The following is a 19,540-nucleotide window of genomic DNA, read 5'->3' on the forward strand; positions in this document are numbered from 1 at the left end:
CTTCCATATACAGGTGACAGAAAAGGAAATACAGATAGCTCTCAAACATATGAAGACATTTACATTTTCACTAATACTAAGAAAAATGTTATTTAAAGATCCACTAATATGCTATTTTTTAATTAATTGCACTAAGGGTAAAGTTGGATAACACATTGTGCTGACAAATCTTAGAAAAATAAGTACTGTATTACATTTCTTTTAGGAATGTAACTTTATGGCAATATCCCTAAAATTTTTTATGTTTTATTTAAGAATTTAAAAATATTAAACATTTAAAGCTTTATTTATTTATTTAAAAACATACAGAAATTTATTTCTTGAAAGTTACCCTGTGTAGAAATATTTACATGAGTGATATATATGTTAAAAGTTATTAATTTCAGCATTTTTCTTATTGCAAAATATTAGAAATGACATTAGAAATGACATATTAGAAAGTTCCATAACTAGAAGACTAATAAAATAAATTGCAGTGCAATCTTAAAATGAAACGTTTTTAAGCCATAGAAAAGGAAACCCTTCATGTACTAATAAGAAAGATGCACAAATGTTTCATTAGAGAGAAAACAAAATATGAAACATCCCAGAACAGTATTTATGATCATGACAAAAGTAGAAAGAGTGACTACATACACATTGTTTGATATATATGTAAAATGTCCTCAATATTCTGGGAAGGATATTGAAGAAATTGTTAACAGCTATTTGTAGAGAAGGGAACTGTACAGTTGGATACAGAGATAGGAGGATGGATTTTCAGAGTGCTCACTTATGGTTTTTGATATTTGAACCATGTGAATGAATTTCCTATGTAAAAATTAATTTAAAGAAAAAAAAACATGGAAAGCAAAGAGAAAAAAAATGAAAAAACAAAAAAATCCAAAATGCTCCTGGAAAAGAATGACAGGGTAGGTGGAGAGATTTGTCTTTGTCCATGTCAATAGTTTTAGAAAGATGGAATAAGCTGAGTTGCTTCAGAAATAAGAAACCAAATGGATCAGTGGACCAGAATGGAGAGCCTGGAAAAGGACCCATATGTGAACTATAACACAACTAGCGTTACAGGTAAGTGGTGCTGTGGTTCTTGGTTTTTCATGTAGAAAAACCTTGATGTTGCATTCCATTATATGAAAAAAATCAATTCCAAATAGTCGAAGAACTTACATATGAAAGCCAAAACCTTAAAAGTTTTAGAAGATGATTTTCATGACCTTGCAATAGAGAAAGACTTGTTAAAAAAAAACAAAAAAACTTTTTTTGAGAATTTTTAGGGCAGCGAAAATACTCTGTATGATAATGTAATGATGTGTACATGTCATTATACTTTCTCTAAACCCACAAAATATATAATACCAAGGGTGAGCTCTGAAATTAATAACTTTTAACATACATATAAGTGAATACACAGGCAAATATTCCTACACAGGATAAATTTCAAGAAATAAAATTCTATATGTTTTTAAATACATAAATAAAATTTACAAATAAAACTTTAAATGTTTAAATTTTTTTAAATTCATAAATAAATAAATGGTCTTTGGGTCATTATGATGTGTCAATGTCAGTTCATCAATTATAATAAATGTCACTCTGGTGAGGAGTGTTGATAATGGGAGAGGTTGAGTATATGTGAGGGGAGGGGAGGGTCTATAAGGGAAATCTCTTCTCTGTATGTACCTTCCTTTTAATTTTGCCTGTAAATCTAAAACTGCTCTAAAAAATAGTCTTTTTATGGTAAGGGATTGATAAATTTGACTACATTAAAATTAAGAAATTTAGTTCATTAAAATTCAAAACATAAAAATAAAAAGTCAAGCCACAGTTATAAATAACATCCCCCTTACACATACACACAATCTATAACTCATAAGGAAAAGACAAACAGATAAAAAACAGTCAAATGTCATGAAAAAACATTTCACAGAAGCAGAAACACAAACACAAATGGCCAATGAATATATGAGAAGACATATCTATACTAATCAAGAAAATACATATTAAAATGACAAGGATATACCATATATGCTCACCAGGTTGTCAAAAATTAAATTGACACTGACGTTTTAGCAAGACTGTGGAATAACGAGAACTCTTGCACACTGTTGGTGCCAGTATAGTTTAGTACCAACACTGTGTGAAATAATTTAGCATTATCCAGCAAAGTAAAAAGCATTCACATCCTACAACACAGCCATCTCACCTCCAGAAGAAACTCAACTATATTGCAACGGGACAGGTGGATAAGAGTGTGCACAGCAGAATTGGTTGGGCACAGTGGCTCATGCCTATAATCCCCAGCACTTTTGAGAGGCTGAGGCAGGAAGACTGCTTGAACCCAGGAGTTTGAGACCAGCCTGGACAAACATAGCAAGACTTTGTCTCTACAAAAAAAAAAAAAAAAAAAAAAAAAAAAAAATTAGCCAGGCACCATGGTGCATGCCGGTAGTACTAGCTACTTGGAAAGCTGAGGCAGGAGGATCACTTGAGCCCAGGAATCTGAGGTTAGAGCGAGCTATGATTGTGCCACTGCACTCCAGCCTGGGTGGCAGAGTGAGAACCTGTCTCTTTAAAAAAAAAAAAAAAAAAAGTTCACAGCAGAATTATTCAAATAGCAAAAACAAAACAAAACAAAGAAACATAAAAATAATGGCAACCACCCACATATGCATTTACTAAAGAATTCAGAAGCAAACCATAGAATAGTATATAGCAATGAAAATGATTGAACTACCAAATACATAAAAATGTAGATGGATCTCACAAGTAATGTAAGGAAAAAAATTTTTTAGGTTAGTATTTACTTTTAGGGTGGAAGGAAAGTTGATGTGATTTGGGAAGAGAGCAGAGGAAGCTTCAAAAGGATTGTTGACTTTTTTTTTTAAGTTGAGTGATGAGTATGTGGTTGTTTTTATTCTTTAAACCACATGTAGATGCACAGTCACAAATTGTTTTTTAATTGAAAATAGTAATGAATGGTAGAATAAAATCCCCAAGAATTTGTAAATTAGTAGAGTTGTGCAATCACATGCAAGACTGAGACAAACCGACAAAGCCAGATGGTAAATATTTGTACATAGGACTAGATGGAACAAAGTAATTAGGTTGCAAATTTTATCGTCAGCGTCAGTATATAGCTGTCTTATTGACATATACACATTCAATAAGTGTTTGCTGGCTGAATGGATGAATAAAAAGTAGGGATTGAAAACTCTCAGGCTGTGCCATGAAAACCACAGGCTTCCTTGTATTACTAATCGGAGATAAGGCTTTAGAGGCAGGTGGTAGAATGCTTTGAAAATATTCCCTATGGGCTGGGCGTGGTGGCTCACGCCTGTAATCCTAGCACTTTGGGAGGCCGAGGCGGGCGGATTGCTCAAGGTCAGGAGTTTGAAACCAGCCTGAGCGAGACCCCGTCTCTACCAAAAATAGAAATAAATTAATTGACCAACTAAAAATATATATACAAAAAATTAGCCGGGCATGGTGGCGCATGCCTGTAGTCCCAGCTACTTGGGAGGCTGAGGCAGTAGGATCGCTGAGCCCCGGATATTGAGGTTGCTGTGAGCCAGGCTGATGCCACGGCACTCACTCTAGCCTGGGCAACAAAGTGAGACTCTGTCTCAAAAAAAAAAAAAAAAAAAAAAAATATCCCCTATGGGATTTAGGCCATTAAAAATGCAGAATAAGAACATACTTATCATTGAAGGGGGTCAAACATAATGAAAACAACTTGTCAATTCATTTAGTTTGGCAGCCTTGTAGCCCCTACATAGACACACAGCTTAATAGTTTTATACATATAGAAGATTAATTTTAGGAGTATCCTCTGGGAAAATTCAATCTTCATAAGAAAGCACTTACCAACATATTCCCAGAAATACAGCTCTCTTATGTAGCAAGTAGTATTTTATAAGTGCAAAATGTTGTCAAATACATTGCTTTAATTACTTATAAGATTTCTATGATCATATTCATATTTTATATGCATTGAGGAAACCAATAGATAGAAAGGCTTAATATATCACATTGTCATAAAACTAATTATAGAAATATTCAGCCAAGCACAGAGACTGAGTTGAGATACTACAGGTAAATGCTCAGAATTAAGTGATATATGGTTTAGGATACACATGTGTCATCTGCTTGAATTAACTTCCAGCTTGAACGTCCAAATGATTTATTTAACAAAGGCATGGGCTAAACTGAAGGAAATGGGTCTTTGGAGTCTGTTATCATGTTGTTTCTATAGCCATCTCCTGTGTTTTTTTTCTCTCTAGGCTTTTCACGTTTCTGAGCTATTTTGACTGCTGCCCACCACACACTGTACCCTCTTAGAATCAAGCCTCCTGGCAACACCCCAGGCAAAACAAAACTACTGTCCCTTTTCCTTCCATCCTTGACAAAACAGACCCATTTCATACTTAATCCCTCAGTAATCTGATACATAACTAACTTTTATTCTAATCTTTTTTTTTTTTTAAATCAATGCTGGTTTAGCATGTTGTCTCTCAGGAACATCATGATCTCAACAGATGATGGTAAATGATTAGATACTTTATGTTTAGGAATTTGACAAACTCCCTTCTTCCCTGACCACTGCTAAAATCCTGTATCCCTCCTCACCTTTTCTGCAGTGCAGTTTTTGTCTACCTATCATCGTTACAATTCACATTCTAGAGAGCTTGTTTCAAAAACTAGAATCCCAGTATGTGCTATTGCTAGAAGCAGCTCTTCTTCTGTAGGGGAAGTGCTTAATAATTGACAAAGCGCTGATACTAGCTCTTTGATTCTGGCTGCTCTCATTTTTTTGTGACATATTTGCTTATAATACGAAGGCCTGGAAGATCATGCTCAGGGCTAGTCTTTCATGTGGCAGAGGAGCTATGATTCAAGGACACAGGGATGTTCCTCCCTGCTATACTCACAACTCCCTGATTGCCCTTCCTCCATAAAGCCTGAAATGTCCCACCATTAGAAATTCATTCTTTTAGGCTGAAAGACACACTTTATAATTTTTCTTGGTATTCTTGGAAGAGGTAACACCTTTACATCATTAAAATAGAAATACTTATTATTTGATGGTTTTCCCACAGGGCTGTAGCCAAGAAGGCTCCCAAGGGAACCTGTTATAAGATGAGAGAAGTTGACCAGAGAAGGGCTAAGTTTGGAGGATGAAGCTCTACCCAAGGAGGCCACTGTAGGGGAAGCATTGTGGGAGGGGGACTCGAAACTAATGGGGAAGCAAGAGGTAGTCTGTGGGCTGGAAGGGCTAGCAAAGGGAGTGAGGTACTGCCGAGTGGCCTCATGGAATGGCCCGGAGGTCTGATGTTCATCTGTTAGACTGATGCTTTCCTGCTCACACTTGCTCAAAACTTCCTAGGAGTTGGGTAAAAAAGGAAAGTGTCCACAAAATGTCGTGCGGCTAAACCACAGCCCAAAGGAGCTTAAAAGATGACTGTTTTTAAAGTCCAACAGTGCAAAATCAAGTTTTAATACCAGGAGAGGGGATAGAGAATGAGGTGTGAAAGGTGACCCTGGTATAGTTCATTTTAGAGTTTTTCATTGTGTCAATTAGCATTTTTTTAAAATTTTTAATTAATTAATTTATTTTTTTATTTCAGCATATTATGGGGGTACAGATTTTAAGGTTTCAATAAATGCCCTTTCCCCCTCTCCCCCAACAAGTCTGAGTTTCCAGCATGACCATCCCCCAGATGGTGCGCATCTCACTCATTATATATGTATATACCCGCCCCCCTCCCCCCTCCCCGCTGCCCAATACCCTATTACTGTAGTACCTATGTCTCCACTTAGGTGCGCTCAGTTAATACCAGTTTGCTGGTGAGTATATGTGGTGCTTGTTTTTCCATTCTTGGGAAACTTCACTTAGTAGTATGGGTTCCAGCTCTAACCAGGAAAATATAAGATGTGCTATATCACCGTTGTTTCTTAGAGCTGAATAGTACTCCATGGTATACATATACCACATTTTATTAATCCATTCTTGGATTGATGGGCACTTGGGCTGTTTCCACAGCCTTGCAATTATGAATTGTGCAGCTATAAATATTTGAGTGCAGGTGTCTTTTTTGTAGAGTGTCATTGGATCTTTCGGGTAGATGCCCAGTAATGGGATTGCTGAATCAAATGGTAGATCCACTTGTATGGCTTTAAGGTATCTCCATATTGCTTTCCACAGAGGTTGAACTAGTTTGCAGTCCCACCAACAGTGTAGGAGTGTTCCTCTCTCTCCACATCCATGCCAGCATTTATTGTTTGGAGACTTTTTGATAAAGGCAATTCTCACTGGAGTTAAGTGATATCTCATTGTAGTTTTTGATTTGCATTTCCCTGATGATTAGAGATGTTGAGCATTTTTTCATATGTTTGTTGGCCATTCTTCTGTCTTCTTTAGAAAAGTTTCTGTTCAAGTCCTTAGCCCACTTTTTAATAGGGTTATTTTATTTTTTCTTGCTGATTTTGCCTAGGATTGCTTTTGATATTTAGGGTCTTCTTTGGTTCCATACGAAGCATAAAATTATTTTTTCTATATATGTGAAGAATGTGGATGGGATTTTAATAGGTATTGCATTGAATCTGTAGATCAGTTGGGGTAGTATAGACATTTTGATGATGTTGAGTCTGCCGATCCACGAGCATGGTATGGATTTCCATCTGTTTACATCCTCTGCTATTTCCTTCCTCAGTGTTTCATAGTTCTCCCTGTAGAGGTCTTTTACGTCCTTGGTTAAGTATATTCCTAGGTACTTTAATTTCTTTGTTGCTATTGTGAAGGGAAATGAGTCTTTGATTTGGTTCTCAATTTGATTGTTGTTGGCGTATATGAATGCCTCTGATTTCTGTGTATTGATTTTGTATCCTGAGACTTTACTAAATTTATTTATCAGTTCCAGGAGTTTCTTCATTGAATCTTTGGGGTTTTCTAAATATAATATCATATCATCAGCAAACAGTGAAAGTTTGATCTCTTCTGCCCCTATTTGGATACCTTTAATTCCACTTTCCTGTCTGATTGCTGTAGCCAGGATTTCCAGCACTATATTGAATAAAAGTATAAATAGTGGGCAGCCTTGTCTGGTCCAGTTCTAAGTGGGAATGCTTTCAATTTTTCCCCATTCAGTATGATGTTGGCTATGGCTCTGTCATATGTGGCTTGTATCATTTTTAGGTATATTCCTTCTATGCCTATTTTATTAAGTGTTCGTATCATGAAAGGGTGTGGAATTTTGTCAAAAGCTTTTTCTGCATCTATTGTAAGAATCACGTGGTCTTTGTTTTTGCTTCTGTTTATGTGGTGAATTGCATTTATAGATTTACGTTTGTTGAACCATCCCTACATCCCTGGGATGAAGCCCACTTGGTCGTGATGGATTATTTTTTTGATAAGCATCTGGACTCGGTTAGCTAAGATTTTGTTAAGTATTTGTACAAGTTACTGTGCCAGGTGATGCGGTAAATCCAAAGAGCAAGCTATGTGGCTATCTGATAAGACGTGAGTGCCAGTGAGTGGTGGAGATGATTGGTATGCAGAAATTCTAGGGGAAGAGAGTTCCCTTTGGGCACGTGTGATTAGTGAAGGAGTAGACATTTGAGTAGAACTTCAGAAATACTTGAGATCACGTTAAGGAGGAGAAACAAGAAGACAATCTGGGAAAGGGAAATGGGCAAGAACAGGCTGTGAGGCTGTAAAGCACAAATGGCTTCAGGAGGCAGAGTAAGCTGGTGCAAAGAGGGGCTGGTACAATTCCAAGAGCCTGTGAGGTTTGAGCCCGGGTCAAATTCCAGCTCTCCCCATGGATGACCTCAGACAAGGTACATATAACATCATTGTGCCTCAATTCCATCATCAGGAAAAACATAACAGTATCCACCTCACAGGAATGCTCTAAGAAGAGAAAAAAAATATGTATGTAAAATGCTCAGTACAGTGATGGATGCATTCATTTGATAATTTTATTTATCATTTAATATTATTTTTACTAATGAATAAATTTATTATCTGTTACTGGTAGAAAATAGAGCTAGAAAGGCAAGATTGTGTCTTAAATGCCAGATGACAATATTTGGATTTTATTCTGTAGTAAGCCAGGGAGCTTTTGGAAGCATATCGTAATTGGGAAAATTTTGCCTAGCAACAGGGGCTGGATGTGCTCTACATGCTGGACGGAATCGGGGCTAAGAGGCTGGAGGAAGAGCCATCTAACGGGAAGCAATAGCTGCAGGGAATGCATGGGGTAATATGGTCCCGAACCCGGACATGACAGCCGAAGTGAGAAGGAAGTTACAGATTGGAGAGACCTTGTGAAAGAAGAAGGGAAAGTGTTTGGTGGCAGTTTGAATCTAAAGAAGGAAAACCAGAGTCATATCTGATGTGCTGAGCTTTAGTGACAAAGACTCGTAGGATGCTATAATAAAAAGCAGAAAATGAGGGGGGAAAACCAATTGAGGGAAGAAGAGGAGGCGTAATTAGTTGAAAAGGTAATATGAATTTTAAGTGAAACATACTCTAGGCAGCTGGAGTTGCAGAGTAAGAATTCAGGAGAGAGATTTGCCTGGGGATGTGTTGGCTTCTGAGAATGGTAGAGAGCGGGTTGAGGGATGACTTCTCTGCAAGCAAAAGTGTCAAGGTAAGAAGAGCCTAAGGTAATGTATGAGCCTTGGAGGCTGTGCAGAGACTTGGTGATTTAGGCTTCAAAAGAATAGCATTTATTTTATTCTCTCTTGTCATGATTATGCTGTAATAGAACTATTAGCAATGAGGCATACATCCAGGTTTTTCATTCACTCATTCTTTCATTCATTTGTTCACTTTATGAACATTCATTACAGCTTTTTCAAACTGTCTAATACTAAGTAACTACTTAATAGATCAATGAAATCCCTGGTACCATCAAATCCCACAGAGAAGCATATCTGCCTCCACATCTTACAGACTATTATCACGTTTGGGGTGAGCTTTGCATGGAGATTTACCTGACATCATTGGGGCCCATAGGGCCTTGGCCATGCATAGTCAGACTATAGCTTTGGGGTGATCTGATACCCTTTTGAGGAGCTCCTCTTTTCTTTACTTCACAACTAAAGATGTTCATTCAACATTTACTTTTACTGAAAGTACTTTGAGTCTATTCCATGTTCTGTACTCAGACCAGTTTTGGAGTGTGAGAGGGGGCAGACTGCCCCTAAGAGCTTTACCTTGACAATGCATGCTCCACAATGAACTCTCACGCACTTTAGCAGGAGTAGCTTTCTGTTGGGATCATTCCTTGCATTTTAATAGTATGAATTAGAGATTGTAATTAGCATGAAATTGCCAACTAAACACTGCTAACTTGCTCACTTCTTTAAAACAAAACACCTAATTGTTAAGTTCTTAAGCCACATTGAGGCAAAGAGCACCTTGTGCCCCTTCCCACCTCTGTGAACTAGAGCCCCCATCCTTGCTCCACCATCTCCATGGCAACCTCTAAAACAAGCCGTTACAATCCTGACATGGCACCAGGCTGACACCTTGGGCTGGGATTTAATTTTGAGTTATGACCACGTTAGGAAAACATATGATGTGGCCGTTTGCTTACAGAGAGAGGGGGGAAAATCATAAAACCCTCTTTTTTTATGAGCTGTCGCTTGATTCGTTCCTGGAGCCCCAAGTAGCAAGCTTCTAAATCAATGCGTGCAGCTGTTTTGGCTTCTTGGAGCCCAGCAGGTGTATTGCTCAGCTCAGCTGCCATCTCCCTGCACTCACATAACAAATAATAACGTCTCCCACACCCCAGCCATCCATCAGAGTTACTGCTGGTCCCTGAGAGGCTTCCTTCTCTCTTCCCTACAAGCCTTTATCCTCCTTCCTTTCTTTTCTTTTCTTTTTTTTCCCCCTCCCTTCTTTAGCAGTAGATGTACTCATCCATGGATTTTTTTTATTACACTTTCTCGATGCCTTTAGTTGGATAACCTTTAGCTTTTTTGGCAAGAGGAAACAGGGAGAAGGAGGAGAAAACCCACCACAGTGTTTATTTGTGTTAAAAAAATAAAACAATAGAAGTATTGTGATTGGTGAAATCAATTAGTCTTCCTATGCAGTAAAGTCCCACATCTGGTGTGACTTAAGTTAATGTAAGGAAAAGGGCTGCAGAGGCCCAGAGACCTTGCGTTCTCATTTCAACAAGTGACAGAGAAGGCATAAAAGGCTAATAATATACTACTGGAGGGCTTGCCTAGGAGGCAAAATCTTTGCTGGCCCATGACAACCAAATAAATGTTCTTTCCTAAGGCTGACCATCAACTCAAGGGAACTGAGAGGCTGAATGCCAACTTGAGAATATTCCAAAGGGTTAGAAAGACCATTTCCTAGGGAAATGCAGAGATAACAGCCAGAGCCCCTATGATTTGATGGTAGGGCAGGTGAAGACAGATTTGACAACTTGTAGACTCTCCAATCAAAGTGGGTCAATTGAAAGAAGGCCATGGCAATGCCAGGCATGGTGATTATTGCATAGTAGAGGCTGCTGGATGATTCAAACATATAACTCAGACCTTAATCTTTTCGCAGAGTTGCTAGATTTAGCAAGTAAAAATGCAGGGCATCCAGTTAAATTTGAATTTCAACTAAAGAATGAGTAATTGTATAATATAAGTATGTCCTCTACAAAAAATTTGCACTTATACTAAAAATTTGATGTTTATCTAAAATTCAGCTTTTCCTGGGTGTCCTGTACTTGACTACCTTCCAGGAACTGATATTTTAAAAGTTAGGTGCCTCTTGTTATTTTCCTTGTTGTGCTGTGGGTCGCAACAAGAACTGCCATATGAAAGCATGCCTGCCTCTTTGGCACAGTCACTGGCGACTGCTGGTGACGGTCCTCGCATTGTTTAGCACCCTTTGAATAAGGATCTGTGAGATAAGAACCTTTCAACATTTATTTCCAAAAATGAGTGTCATTTTCATCTAAAGAGGTAGAAAATATTCCTTCTTCACAAATGTCTTTTTTGCCTTGATTCCCAAGAAGCTTGGAAGTTAAACTGCTGCTCTGTTCCAGAAATCGTTTTGGCATAAGTCCATTTTTCACAAGGCATGTTCTGCAGAACACCATGTACAAAGCATGTAGTGGTATTCTCTCTGGGAAGTTTATAGTACTTTTTAGCAAATTAAAGGATATGGGGGATTTTGCAGTTAAAAAAAAAACACAAAATCTTTTTAGCTTTTCTCCACCTAGAGTTGCTTAATTTGTTTGATTACAGAAAAACCTTTTCAAGAAATACTCATTTGCACCCAGAAGAACTAATTGAGCAACTTATGTTGACAGATGCTCACTTACAGTTTTGATATGATTATTTTCTCCTCAATCTACATGATTTTCACATTGTATTTAAATATGAACTATCTTATTCTACATGTACTTCATTGCAAGCCTTCCGAAGTCTTTTTTGAAAGCACGCAACAAATAAATTGTAAGAAAATAAGTAAATAAATTCCCTGAAATGGTTGCTATGTATCACATATACAGGACACCAAATATTTATGAAAGACTTGCAACTCAGAGCATTCAGAGAATCACGGTCACTGAAGATGCCTCTTTCCCTCTTCCCTCTCTAGAAAACTGCTCATGTATGTGAGTGTGCCACTTCCACAAAACAACCTGCTCCTTTCCTTCCGCCATTGGCTCCTGCCCGCATCATAACCCTTCACCTGGGTGGAGAGCTTGTAGGTTGGAACCAGTCTCTCCCAGGTGCTAACTTCCACCCTAGAGATGGCTGAGTTAGCAGGAGCCCAAGGCTTGGGAGTGCGTTACATATGTGGTACTTAGGGACTCTTCAGGAATAAAGGGAGTGGGGACCCTGTGAGTTATTATTCTAACATTCTCAATTATTAACTTAGCCCTTAGGTGAGACCCCATGGTACCTAGCAATCATTCCAGCACAACATAAATCTATTTGTCAAAGAGAAATCTCATTCCAAGGGGGAACGACTCACTTATTTATTCCAAGGCTGATGGCAGGTACCAGAAACCAGGAATGACAGGATAGTCCATGAGTATTTTTAATTTTATTATTTTCTTAAACCAGTTTCCAACAGCTGGTCGCCAGTTGCCCCCCTGACGTGGACACATAAAAGCAAAGCCTCCAGCACTGTGCCAGCCGGGATCAGGGAAGAAACGCAGCCCTCATAAATCAAGGCTGCACTGTTCTACAGCTTTAGCTCAATGAAGTGCATGTGTATGGGATAAAGGGGACATGCTGAGATGGGGGAAAGAGAGCACACTCCTCCCCCAGGGCTATAAGCCAGCACCAGTCTCCAGAAAGCTTTTGTCATCCTCTCAGTCTCCCTGCACTGGTCAAATCATTCCATTAAGACCACACACTCCTGGGGCCCAAGCTTCCTAGAGCCTTGCCCTAGCTCTTTTTAAAGAAGATCCTGGTCCCAGTTGTTCAATCCTCGGGTAGAGTGAATTCTCAAGGAGAGCAGCATGTTCATTCCTGAACTGCTCCATCACTAGAGACAGTGGGGTACTTTGGGGGCTGGCTTCTAGGAAGGAGAGGAGAAGGGAGGTATTTTCTAAGGAGAGGAGGACAGAAATAAGAGGGGAAAAGCGGAAGGAACAATGAAAAAAGATGCAAGCGCCCCACACCCCACAAATGGCTGAACTTCATTCAGGGAAGAAGCATAACTTTCCAGGGACCAACTCATATGACATTCACAGGACATCATAAGCTAAGTTATTAAGTCTCAAAATGAACTCAGAGTATTCAAGAGGCCAGTACAAATGATAAGGGACACAAAAACTCTCAGAAAATGGAGTTCCAAACAGATTTTTAATAAAAGTGACTTCGCTATAGTTAGAGAAGGGTGGATACTGGTTATCCATCCACATTCCTGGAAGAAGATGACCAGAAGCATGTTGATAGAGTACCATTCACTGGCAAAGCCTTCGGAATTCTTCTGCATAAACATCCACCCTCCTATCCAAACCCCTGGTGAGGAAAATGTGGCCTGGATGTAAAAGGACCTACCTGCCAATGTAGGCAAGGAAATATTAATGAGGTCAGTCTTGTCTGTAATTTAGTCATTCATTCATGTGCTGAGGGTCAATTCCATGTCACATACTGTGTCAGGTGGCTGTCTGGATAGGGTGGGAATCGCAGACTCAGCATTACTGCCACCTGCCAACCGGTAGGTGTACCTTCTAGCACAGGTACACATGAGTAGACTGGGAGCCCTCAGAGAAGCAGGGGACATCAGACTCTAATGAAAATTAGAAATCATGTAACTATTGTTAGTCTCTTACATTTTTAGTGCTCTAATACAGTCATATTCCTTCAGGGTATTCAGGATGAACTGCATTATCTCCATTTTCCAGCTGAGAAAATGGAAGCTCTGAAGAGGTAAAGGATCTTGTTCTTTTTATTCTCTCACTTTCCTTAAAAGGAAAAATTGTATAGTCTTAATTACGAGACCCTACTGTTGGGTTTATAACATATGTAGATGTAATATACATGTCAAAATAGCATAAGAGAGGGTAGACATAAGCATATTTAAGTAAAATAGCCATACTTTCTTCAACTGAGTTATTTTTTAATGTGAAATTGAACATGATCAGTTAAGATGCATATTATGATTCCAAGAGCAACTTTAAGAGAATAAATAAAAAAATGTAATTAGAAACTCAGCAGAGGAGATGAAATGGTACACTAAACATTTTATGTGTAGCACAAAATAAAGCAGTAAAGGAAGAACAAAAAAGTCACAAGACATGGAGAAAGAAATAAAAAATGGCAGACATAAGTTCAAACATTTCAATAATTACATTAAATAAGTGTGGACTCCTTTGATCAAATTAAACTGAGTTAAAAAGAAGATAGGACTATATGCTGTTTACTGAAGATGCCCTTTAGATTCAAGATGTAATTAGCTTGGAAGTAAAAATATGAAAAGAAAAATATGAAAAGAAAGTAAAAATATGAAAAGAAATATGAAAGAAATAAATATGAAAAGAAATATATATACATATATATATCATGCAAGCAATAACCATGAGAGAGCTGGAGTGGCTATTCTAATACCAGACAAAATAGACATAAAGAAAAGAAATATTTCTAAAGTCAAAGAGGCTATTTCCTAATGGCAAAAAAATGAGTTAATTAAAAAATATAACAACTATAAATATATAAGTAAAAACTAAGACCTAAAATATACAAAACAAAAACTGACAGAATTGAAAGGAGAAACACAACTCAACAATTAGAGATATCCGCATCCTATTCTCTATACTTGATGGAACAACGATTAGCAAAGCCATACTAGAATTATACAATACTATAATAAATATGACCTAACAGATTTATAGAACATACTATCTAACTACAGCAGAATTCATGTTCTTTTCAAGAACACATTCTCCATCATAAACAATGACATAAAATAAGTCTCAGTAAACGTAAAATGATTGAAATAATTTCAAGTATGTTCCTAACCATAATGGAATTGACTTGAAAACCAATAACAGGAATAAATTTAAGAAAGTCCTAAATATTTGGAAGTTAAATGACACATTTCTAAATAACCCAAGGGTCAAAGAAGAAATCACAGAAGAAATTAGAAAATATTTTGTATTGAATGAAAATAAAATCACAACATATCAAAATGTATGGACACAGTAAAAGCAGTGTTAGAGGAAAATTTGCAGCATCAAACACAATATTAAAAAAAAAGTTCTCAAATCAATGTGTTCACCTTTAGAAATAATAATAGGACAAATAAATTAAATTTAAAGCAAGCAGAAAGAAGGAATAATAAATATCAGTGTGGAAATTAATGAAATAGGAAAGATAAAAACAATATAAAAATAAGTGAAACCAAAAATTATGCTTAGAAAAGGGTAAAAAAATTGATAAACCGTTAGTTAGACTGAATAAGAGAAAAAAATGAGAAAAGACAAAAAAAATACTGAATTCAGGAATGGAAGAAGAGACACCACTATGACACCTATAAAAATGAAAAGAATTATGAGGGAATATGAAAAATGTTGTGCCAACAAATTAGACAATTTAGATGAAAAGGACAAATTTCAATAAATATACAAATTACAAAAATGACCTGAAGAAGCAAAAGAAAATCTGAATAGATCTATTATAAGAAAAGAAATTGAATTAGTAGTTTAAAATGTTACCAAAATCTCAAACCTAGGTTTAGATGACTTCACAGGTGAATCATTTCAAATATTTAAAGAAAAAAAATGCCAATCCTATACAACAAAGGAAGAGGAAACACTTCCAAACTCATTCTGTGAACCTAGTATTACTCAAAGCCAAATATATCACAATTTTACAAAAAGTATAGGCTAAAATTCTTCATGAACATAGATGTAAACATTCTTTACAAAATATTAAACTGAATAAAACCACATATAAAAAGAATTATACAATATTATCTGATGGGATTTATCCCAGGAATGCATGGTTGGTGTATAATTTAAAAATCAATTAATATAATTCACAATACTGATAGAATAAAAGACAAAGGTACTATGGGAACTCTGCGGTGTTAAAAATTCTATGTCTTGATAGTATCAATGGTTTTTGTTATCAAAATTCACAGAACCATACACCTAAAGTGATAGATTTTATTGTGTGCAAACTGTACTTTAAATAAACCTGACTTAAAAAGTTAAGTTTTAACTTCATCAGGATTGTATTGTGTTCATAAGCATGATGATTGGGTTTTCACAGTAATGTGTGAGATGTACCACCTTCAAATATTCTTATGATTTAGATATACCAGTTTGATTTGGGTGGAAAAAAGGTATTAATAATAATTGGAAGTGGGGTGGGATTATATGGGGAAGCTTATGAAACAAGATTGGCTATTAATTGGCCAATGTAGAAGATAGATGAAAAATACATCATTGTTTGACTCTGTCTAATTTTGTATATGTTTATACATAAAAGTTTTTAAAACTTGCAAATATGGTTTAGTTTAAGAAAATATGTTACCATAAATAATATGGTAAATAAAGAATTACCATCAATAATTGTGGGTGGATATAAGCTATTGCCAAAGTTCTAGGTTGTCCAGCAGGCAAAGGAGAAATATAAATATAATATAAACATAAATCTAATTAAGTAAATATTGATAATAAATGCTAAATGTGCACTCATTAACACAGCTCTTTAATACAGTTCTTACATACAGCTGTAGTTTTCCACAAGGTAACTTTTATTTTCTATTTTTCTCCTGTTCCAACTCAGGATTCCTATACTGAGGTTTGTTGCTGATACTCAGTGGATGCCAACAACCCTTGTAAAGTTGCTTTTTAGTTTTTGGAGATGATGGCATAGGGTCTGGCACCAAATCTCTGAATTTCTGTCAGTGTTTCACTGAGCTAAGCTAATAACATTGGCAGCATTGTCAATGAGTTGATGATGTCTCTGATCAAGAGGGAAGAATCCATGTATTCCACCTTTGTGTTATATTCTACAGTACTTATGTCAAAACAGAGAAGTTTCATGCTGATCCCTCCATTGCATGTAGACTATTTAATATCCACTTATAGCTCATTTTCCTGACCATCACCTAAGAACCTGGGGACTGGCCAAAAAACCATCAGAGTGATTGAGTTGTTCTGTGCAAATTCAGTACACACTCTAGTGAATGGAGCTTAAGTTTTGAATAAATCTCATTTTCTTAAGCCCTTTTATGCCTCACAATACAGCCAGAAGTAATTTTCTTCCCCATTAGAATAGATTCTGGGATGACCTACCCCAATCAGTTCTTGAAACATGCCTATAAATATGTTAATCCTACAAAGAATATAGCTTTGGCTCAAGCTAGAACCACAGTTGCATTAATAACTTAGTGTATACCTACTATATGCCAAGCACCAAAGTTGCAAAGCTGCATCAGATGATTCCTCCCTTCTAAGGTCTTATGTTCCAATAATAAAGAAGTCATAAATAAATAAATACATACAAAAAAATAATACATGCTTTCATTGAGGTATTACAGAGTATAGAAAAGACACAAAGGATTCATTGGTCATGTCTTTTTGGTGAGAAAAGAGATTAGGAAACAATAGTATGGCGATTAGGTGAGAAAGGAGAGGAAGAAGATTCCATGCATGAGGAACAGATAAGCAATTCTTGAAGGTATAAAACAGGAGGTTGCTTTTAATTAAATCCTATATTGTATATTATGATTTGGGGGATTTGAACCAGGTGTAATGAGGAATAAATGCAGAGATATAGGTAGGGGCTGGATCAGGAAGATCCTTTGAGCAAAATTACTTTAAAACTAATTTATTTAATTGTGATTTTTTCCACTTTTCCTTTGCCTATCTACATGTTATAAACTGAATAAAGCATGAAAAAAGCTAGTACTTACATGTGAAAATAAGCTCACCTACTTAGATATGTAGATCCCAAATAAAATCAAGGAATAGCCTTTGCTCCAAGATTTCAATCCTGCTGTAATATAAGTTAATTTCACATCTTGGATTTTATACTTAGGATATAAATGGATAGAGATAGATTTGTTTTAATGATCACATCTGTGGCCTCATTTTGTCTTCTTCTCTTGCTCATATGTGAATATTTCTTGGAGAGGGACAATGATTTTTGTTTTTGTTAGGCGCATTCCAGTGCTAAAGTTGAGGCCTATTAAATTATTCTTTTCTATATGACAAAACAAACAAACAAACAAACAAACAAAAAACGTTTATTGGGTGACAGACAGGTGGGGGGAGGGAATGGGTGTACACTTACATAATGAGTGAGATGTGCACCACCTGGAGGACGGACAAGCTTGAAGCTCTGACATGGTGGGGGGAGGGGGGTAAGGCAAGGCCAATATGTGTAACCTTAACAATATTTGTATCCCCATAATATGATGAAATATTTTCTGTCTAGATCCTCTATGTTAGAAGCACACTTCAGTGTAACTAGTAATTTTCCACATATAAAACATTCAGAGCAGGATTTTCTCTCATCTATTTACTTCTGTTAAAATGAATTGTAAGTTGAAATGTGTTCCGTTTTTAGCTTTAAAAAAAATAGTATAAAACAGTGCCATGCACACAGTAATGATAGTCATCTGTCATGAACTAAAGCTGGCAACAAATCCAATTTTACACTGAGATTTTCAAACACGTAATATTTGGTTCCATGGATTAAAACACTTCAGTGGCCTCCAATCTCATTCCGAGTAAAAACCAAAGTCCCTACAAGATCTAGACCCTAACTCATTCTCTGATGTTTATCTACTATTTATTCATTCTCTTCAGCACACACTGGCCTCTTTGCTATTCTTGAGGAACACTAAGCATGCTCCCACCTTACTATCTTTAGCCTTTCTGCATACTCTTCTGGAAACTCTGCTTCTCCAAATAACCCAATGGTTTGTTTCCTCCCTCCTTCAGGTCTCTATTCACATGTCCCCTTATCAGTGCATGCTTCCCTGAGCAAAGTATACAAAATTATACACATATCTGCAAACACAAATTTTTGCAATGTCATTCATCTTCTTGCCTAGTCAACCCTCACTCTATTAATTAATATTTTCCCTACAATTCCTTTACCTCCCAATCAGCAATTCATCCATTAAGGTTAATTTTTCTTCTTCCTTAACATAAATAATGACTAGAGGTAAATTTTTGCTATTAAGTGTTCTGATCCAAAGGCAGTGGCTTCAATAGCCTCTGTACCTACCTCTCTGCTTCCATCTCATTCCTGTGCATCAATCTACTCAGCACCTTCTCCAGACAAGGCAATATGCTGGGTGATGAAGGCTTTCTGAGAAGAGTAAGATATTAACCATGTCTTCTAGAGTTTAGAATCTACTTTGAGGAGATAAGATCTTTCCATATGGGCTGAGGTGAGCAGATAGCTCAAGGTCAGGAGTTCGAAACCAGCCTGAGCAAGAGCGAGACCCCGTCTCTACTAAAAATAGAAATTAATTGGCCAACTAAAATATATATATAGAAAAAATTAGCTGGACATGGTGGCGCATGCCTTTAGTCCCAGCTACTTGGGAGGCTGAGGCAGGAGGATCGCCTGAGCCCAACAGTTTGAGGTTGCTGTTAGCTAGGCTGATGCCACGGCACTCTAGTGTGGGCAACAGAGTGAGACTCTGTCTCAAAAAAAGGAAAGATCTTTGCATATATTCATAGAAATAACAGTACCCCACAGAAAATGATATGCCAAAAAACTGTTCAAGATAATTAGAAATTGGAGGTTCAAAGGAGAAAAAAAAAAGTCACTGGATGTTGGAAGATAAGCCTTCAAGGAGGAAATGGTTTTGGATGGAGAATGTGGATATATGGGAGGAAGTTGATAGCAGTGACATGATTATGTGGCAAATATGAAATGCACAAGGTGTTTGGGAGTCATATGGCTGCAGTGACAGATTTATGTATGACTACAGTGGAGAATAAGGCCACAATGTCAACTTAAGGCTTTGCACAAGGCAAAAGGTTTCCTATGCTTCAAATAGGCAGAACTAGAGGATGTAGGAACTGACCGTGTGTGT

The 19,540-nt window shown here is 36.9% G+C and overlaps 1 non-coding gene across 1 annotated transcript; it reads left to right on the forward strand.

The window, feature by feature from the left end:
• Positions 1–15,706: 15,706 nt before the first annotated feature.
• LOC142869914 (small nucleolar RNA U13) lies at positions 15,707–15,806 on the forward strand. Its single transcript, XR_012918458.1, has one exon. It is a non-coding gene; the product is annotated as a small nucleolar RNA U13 (small nucleolar RNA).
• The last annotated feature ends 3,734 nt before the right edge of the window (positions 15,807–19,540 follow it).

This window comes from Microcebus murinus, chromosome 2, assembly GCF_040939455.1.
Source record: "Microcebus murinus isolate Inina chromosome 2, M.murinus_Inina_mat1.0, whole genome shotgun sequence".
NCBI lineage: Eukaryota > Metazoa > Chordata > Mammalia > Primates > Cheirogaleidae > Microcebus > Microcebus murinus.